The sequence below is a fragment of the Pelophylax lessonae genome (genome assembly GCF_965119305.1).
Source record: "Pelophylax lessonae genome assembly, chromosome: 9".
Classification (NCBI taxonomy): domain Eukaryota; kingdom Metazoa; phylum Chordata; class Amphibia; order Anura; family Ranidae; genus Pelophylax; species Pelophylax lessonae.
In genome coordinates, this window is record NC_138776.1 from 111948081 (window position 1) to 111954080 (window position 6000).

At 45.6% G+C, this 6000-nt stretch overlaps 1 protein-coding gene across 1 annotated transcript in view; it reads right to left on the reverse strand.

Moving 5' to 3' along the window:
• CDK1 (cyclin dependent kinase 1) overlaps positions 1–5183 on the reverse strand; it is a 38694-nt gene extending 33511 nt beyond the window's left edge. Inside the window, exon 1 of the mRNA XM_082269137.1 lies at positions 5090–5183. The gene's annotated coding sequence lies outside the window, so the exon portion shown is untranslated. The remainder of the gene's footprint in view (positions 1–5089) is intronic.
• Positions 5184–6000: the final 817 nt, after the last annotated feature.

Here is a 6000-nt window from a genome sequence, read left to right on the forward strand (position 1 = left end):
TCAGATAAAATTACCCCCGGGACAGCCAGGGCTAGTGCATTTAAGCAATGAGCCTCTAACTGTCCCGTTTCACTTACCTTTTAGAAGAAATACCTTGAAAATGTCTTGTCCAGCGCTGCCATCTCAGGTGTGGGCAGCTGAAGCCAGAGCCGTCCTCTTCGATGCCCTCTTCAGTGACGTCGGAGTCCCAGAATGCCCTGCTGGTCACTTCCGGTGCAGGCGCGTCATCCTGCACAGCTTCTGGGCATGACGCGCCTGCACCGGAAGTGACGAGCAGGGCCGGTGCAAGCGCATTAACTCCTGGAATCGATGACGTTCCATCTCCCAGGAGTCAATGCAAGGAGGAAGTGACGGCACGGGCCGCAGCCGCAGAGGGAGGAAGAGGAAGGAAGGCAAGTATATTTTCTTTAAAAAACAAGGTAAGTGCATCAAAAAAAAAAAAATTATCCAATTCTTTTTCAGGTAATTTACAGCAAGCAGATGGGGAAAAGTTGATTGAGGGTGGAACTCCGCTTTAATGTAATCTGAGCTGCGCAGGCACAGCCTAAATTCCATTAATGCTGACTTCCTGGGAGAGGCATTTATAACAAAAGAGATCACTACAAAGTCAGCAGTTTTTGAAGCCTACAATAAAATCAGGTTCCCAGACAATTCTTTGTGTTACATGTATTCACTACTGAATTGTAATCACCTCCATTATGACCTCCAATTGATCATACGTGGAACACTAGAAAGTATCACTAGTAACTAAATTATGTAGTAGTTGTCTATGAATGAGCTCACCTTCAGAGGCAAAATTTCTGGTGATCCCAGCGGTACAGAAATAAACTAAATAGATGGTGAGAAGTTAGCCTATCTGCCAACATACAGCCACCCTGAAAGCAAGGTGATAAATGGAGGCAGTGGACCTCTTTTCTGCCGCTCCTCCATTTATAGATCACTTTTCATTCATTGAAACCATAGTACAACTTGTATAAATGAACGAGGGGGTGGAAAAGGTGGGCAAATGACTGACTGGTCCCTCAGCTTTAAAAAAAAAAAAAAAAAAAAAACCTGCAGTAGCAGAGGATTACAGCTGCAGGTGTAATTTGGGGGGGGGGGGGGGGAGTTCTGTAGCAAGGGTCTCCAAACTACGGCCCTCCAGCTGTTGCGAACACATCCCATGAGGCATTGTAAAATCTGACATTCACAGACATGAGTAGGCATGATGGGAATTGTAGTTCCTAAACAGCTGAAGGGCCGTAGTTTGGAGACCCCTGCTGTAGAGCAAAGACTTCAGATTTAAACAATGACAGGTGCCAACAGCACAAGGGACACTTCTCACCGATGGTAAAACGGACAACTCTTGCAAAATTCTGACTATAAGCTTTAAAGCTGATTTTGCCTTACACAGTCAAGAGTTTAAGATTACTCCCTAACCCCCCTTCTTTCAGGAAATCAAACATTTATTTTTTTTGGGGGGGGGGGGGCCCCAACACAACCAAGAAAGAAGATGGCAGTGCAGGATACATTGCGGCGAGACAAGGCTGGATTCATTGGACATGCGATTGTTTCTGGAGTATCTTCAAACTGCACACAATCACTGAGTTCCTGCTTAAAGTGACTGCACAGAGCAGCCCCAAGCGTCCCAGGCTCCACCTTTTCTGTGTGTGCCACCACAGGAAGCCACTTATGGTGGCACACAAGCAGGCTCGCTTTCAAGCTGGGCTCGGTTTCCAATTCAAGAGGAGTTGATCACTAGGTCAACTCCTCTTCATCAGAATAGCACAGAGGGATTCCCCCATCCATTCTTTTTTTTTTTCTTCCACACATACAAACCTGTGGGCATGAGGCACAAAGGTAAGTGGGCCTAAAGGTAAGTGTGTCATAATGTGTTGGTATGCAGTACAAACTAGCACATTATGGTCTCATGCACACAGATGTACAAAAGAATGCTGCCAAAATATGCCATGTTTTTAGGTGCATTTACACATGTATGAGCATAAACTCAATCTATTACGGGTGTAAATTACACAGGAAAACTCTCTGAAATGCAGGTTTGAGTCATGCTTTTATGCCCCTGAACACTCCTCCTGCCACATTTGGCACGTCATTTTTACGAGGGGGGGAGTGGGCACCTAGTTATGAAAGGTACCCGTTTTCACTTGCACACAGATCTAAACCACAGGTGTCAAACTGGTGGCCCTTCAACTGTTGCGGAACTACAAGTCCCATGAAGCATTGCATGGGTGACAGTTACAAGCATGACTCACAAGCAGAGACATGATGGGACTTGTAGTTCCGCAACAGCTGGGGGGCTGCCAGTTTGACATCCCTGATCTAAACGATCCAAGTGAAAGTTTAGACACCAGTTCAAAAAACTTTCTGGGACACGTCACAGTTCCCAGAAGGCTGCAGGACCATTCACAAAGCGCAGCACGACACAAGCATGAGCAGCAGGAGGCTGGCTGTGAAGCCATGAGCAGTCACAGTTGGCTTCCCACACTAATGACACTGTCAACCTGGAGACTAGTCCTGGTAAAGACAGCACTAGATCTCTGGTCAGATATAGCCGCACATAGATGGTTCAAATCTCTGCTGAACCGGTCGAAATTTAAACCATCTATGGGCAGGCCGATTGTACCCAAGTTGATCCAATCAATCAACTTGGGTACAACTATAAGGCTGCATTCACACTTGAGCATAGCGTTTACCGCGATTTTCAGGCGTTTTTTGGAGGCAGGCATTGACATCTATCAAAAACGCTGGTAATCAGCCCAAAACGAAGCTCATGTACTTTTTTCAGCTACAGGCGTTTTGCTTCAGGCGTTAAAACGCTCAGATGTGAACAGGGGCCATTTAAATGAATGGGGTTTTACTTGTTGGGCGTTTTGGAACGTTTTTTTTTTAGCTGAAAAACGCCCAGGTGTGAATGGAGCCTTAAATCAGATTTTTACATCCATTTATTGCCAGCAGCTATATAGCCTCTAGCAATACACAACTGTGTTCTCCTGGCAGGGACGGTGTTCTATCAGAAAACCCTACCCACATCATGCACCAGCAGAATAGGTAGGGAATTTTGTTATCGTAAGGGGTGAGGCACAAGTCCTAGTGCACATGAGCAGGCGCATGCGCATCAACGGATCTGGCAACGGGATCTCTTATAACAAACATACATCCGATCTCCATGGCACACACTGTGCCGAGCCAACAAATGGGACAATCCTATTCCCTACCCTACTCTGGGGTGGGCGCAGTGTGGGGCATGGAAATCGGATTGTCGGGTCGGTGCAGCGTCGCCTTGGCGCAGTGTGGGCCATGGAGATCGGATGGATGTTATAAGAGATCTCGCTGCCCGACCCGTTGGTGCGCATGCACACTAGGACTTTTGCCTGACCCCTTACGATGCTATCAAAATTCCCTACCTATTCTGCGCATGCTCAATAGGACGTGTGACGCAGCTACAAGCTGCTGCATGACGAATCCACAGCTGATCTCAACCGGAAATGACGCAGGTAGGGAAATCTGATGGGATAGGGAAATCTGATAGAACGGCCCCCTCTGCCAGGAGAACACAATGGCTCCTCAGGAGGGACTCCCCACATAAATACTGTGTTGAAGAAATCCAGCAATTTTTTCTTCCTGCAACCCATGGTCGCAGAAAAGAAAATTGCATCATCTAAGGCAGGCCTAAAGCCTAACACATAGGATGAGATTTTCAGGTGAATGATTTTTTTGTTTTTAATGGGGATGCTAGATTCGTATAAAAGAAAAAAAAGTTACTAAAATACAAAAACTCATACGAGCGAATAAAAATTCAGAAGTGATGTAATGCATTTGTATTTTCAGACAAAAACTGTACAGAATAAGGGCTCTTTCACACGGAGCGGACCACATTGCGATCCACTCTGGCATTGTTTTTTTTTCACGGAGTATGTTTGCGGATGATATGCGGACATAATGCAAGTCTATGGGCATCGCGGATGTCAGTGGATGACACCGCTGACATCCCATTTTCCTTTCTTTCGTTTTTTGAACGGAGGAAAAATAGGGTTCTGTTCCCTTCCAAAAAACGGAACAGAATTGAAAGGAAGAAAATCGGATGTCAGCGGATGGTATTCCGCTGACATCCGCAATGCCATTGACTTACATTATGTCCGCAAAAAAATAGGATGATTTGCGGACACACAGAGCGCCCGTGTGAAAGGGCCCTAAATAATCATACGATCTGGTATATAGTATGAGAAATGTTCAGGTTCGTCCCTTTAGAAAATTTCAGATAAAAGCTGTGTACTAACGATCAGATTATCATACGATCACTTTGAAAACTGTATTTTTTGATTGCATGTACAGGCCAGAAGTGTCCTTTTATTAAAAAAAGTCAGCTACAGTATTTATAGCTGGTGACTTTTTGTTATTTGTAGGGTGAGGAAATGCTTTAGTGACATATCAAACGCAGGCCACAGACAGTATTTTTGCATGCATCAGATCAAGATACAATCGTGGCATTTAATCCGGTTGCTGTGCGTTTTAAAAGTAGCGCATGCACTAATCTTGGTGCGATTTCAGCCCATTTAAATGGATCACCCAGCATGTTCTTGTTTGATTCATGGTGTGAAGCGGCCCTCAGACGCCCTTAGCAACACCATTTTTCCATGCCATGTACATGAGGCCTACGCCATGACACTGCAGTGTGCCCATTTAAAGTAATGATGCCATTTACTACAGCTTTAAGCTCAGCACTCATCATACAATCTGATTGTACTGGCCTGCCTGCTTGGCTAGACGAGGCAGCTCCTGAGTAAACAGGAAGCTGATAGCACAATGTATGGCGAGATCGCACAGACTGTAAACCAGACACATGGCAGGAGCAGAACTACAAGTCCCAGCATGCCATACTATTACCATACACTGGGGGGGGGGGGTAGTTCATCTTCTATTACAAGCCCCCAGTGTGATGTCCAGGAGAAGCAAAGGGCTTCCTGGTGACACTGGAATTGTCAAACAGAACAATGGAAGCCCGGAGGACACACACAGCCAGTCCGGAACACGAACCCCAAATGACAACACCCGCACACCCCAACCCTCCCCCACCATACAGCGCCATTACCAGAGAACAGCTTCCTCTTCACAGCCGGCCACTCCGAGACTGAAGAGATTTCAAACCAGCCGCGCAAAGCTTGCCGGGCTCGCCCAATCACGGAAATCAGTGGACATTCAAACCAGCCAACCAGCTGAGCGCGGCGATGACGGCGCCAAACGTGCTCCGAAGGGCGGTGGGAGGAAAATGCTGCGGGAGGGACATGTGCAGAGTTTGTCTTCTGGTTCTCGGTAAAATACTCTATAAATATTACACGCGGGTGGCGTGTTTTGTAACCAAGAATTCAATAAGCCTTCACATTTTCCTCAGCATTAGCCAGAGCTGAGCACTGCTGTGTGCTGAGGAGGGAGGAGGGGTTCAGCTTTCTATAATACACACAGAATCCTATGGAGAAGATACTCAGAATACACCTCAGTCATGTTTTAGCTGTCTTGTTTTTAGAAGTGCAAAGATCAATGTTATGGTAAATTTTTTGTTCTGTCAGCTTCTGGGTATGAGAGGCGTACCTCGGGTCTCCAGCGCCTTTGGCGAGGAGCTGTATCGGTGCCCCCCATGAAAGAGTAAAAAAATTGAATTTTTTTTTTTTTTGTTTAGATCAATTTCAATCATTTTCTTCATTTTATAAGATGATGTTCCTATATAAGTTCTCCGCTATGTAAAGGGAAACTAAAGAAACATATATTCTGTTTTCTAATCCTCCCTGACCCACAAAAAAATGTATAAAGTGTAGCACCCGCCTAGGTAGGTGCTAGTCATAGAGTAATGTATAAAGTGTAGCACCCGCCTAGGTAGGTGCTAGTCATAGAGTAATGTATAAAGTGTAGCACCCGCCTAGGTAGGTGCTAGTCATAGAGTAATGTATAAAGTGTAGCACCCTCCTAGGTAGGTGCTAGTCATAGAGTAATGTATAAAGTGTAGCA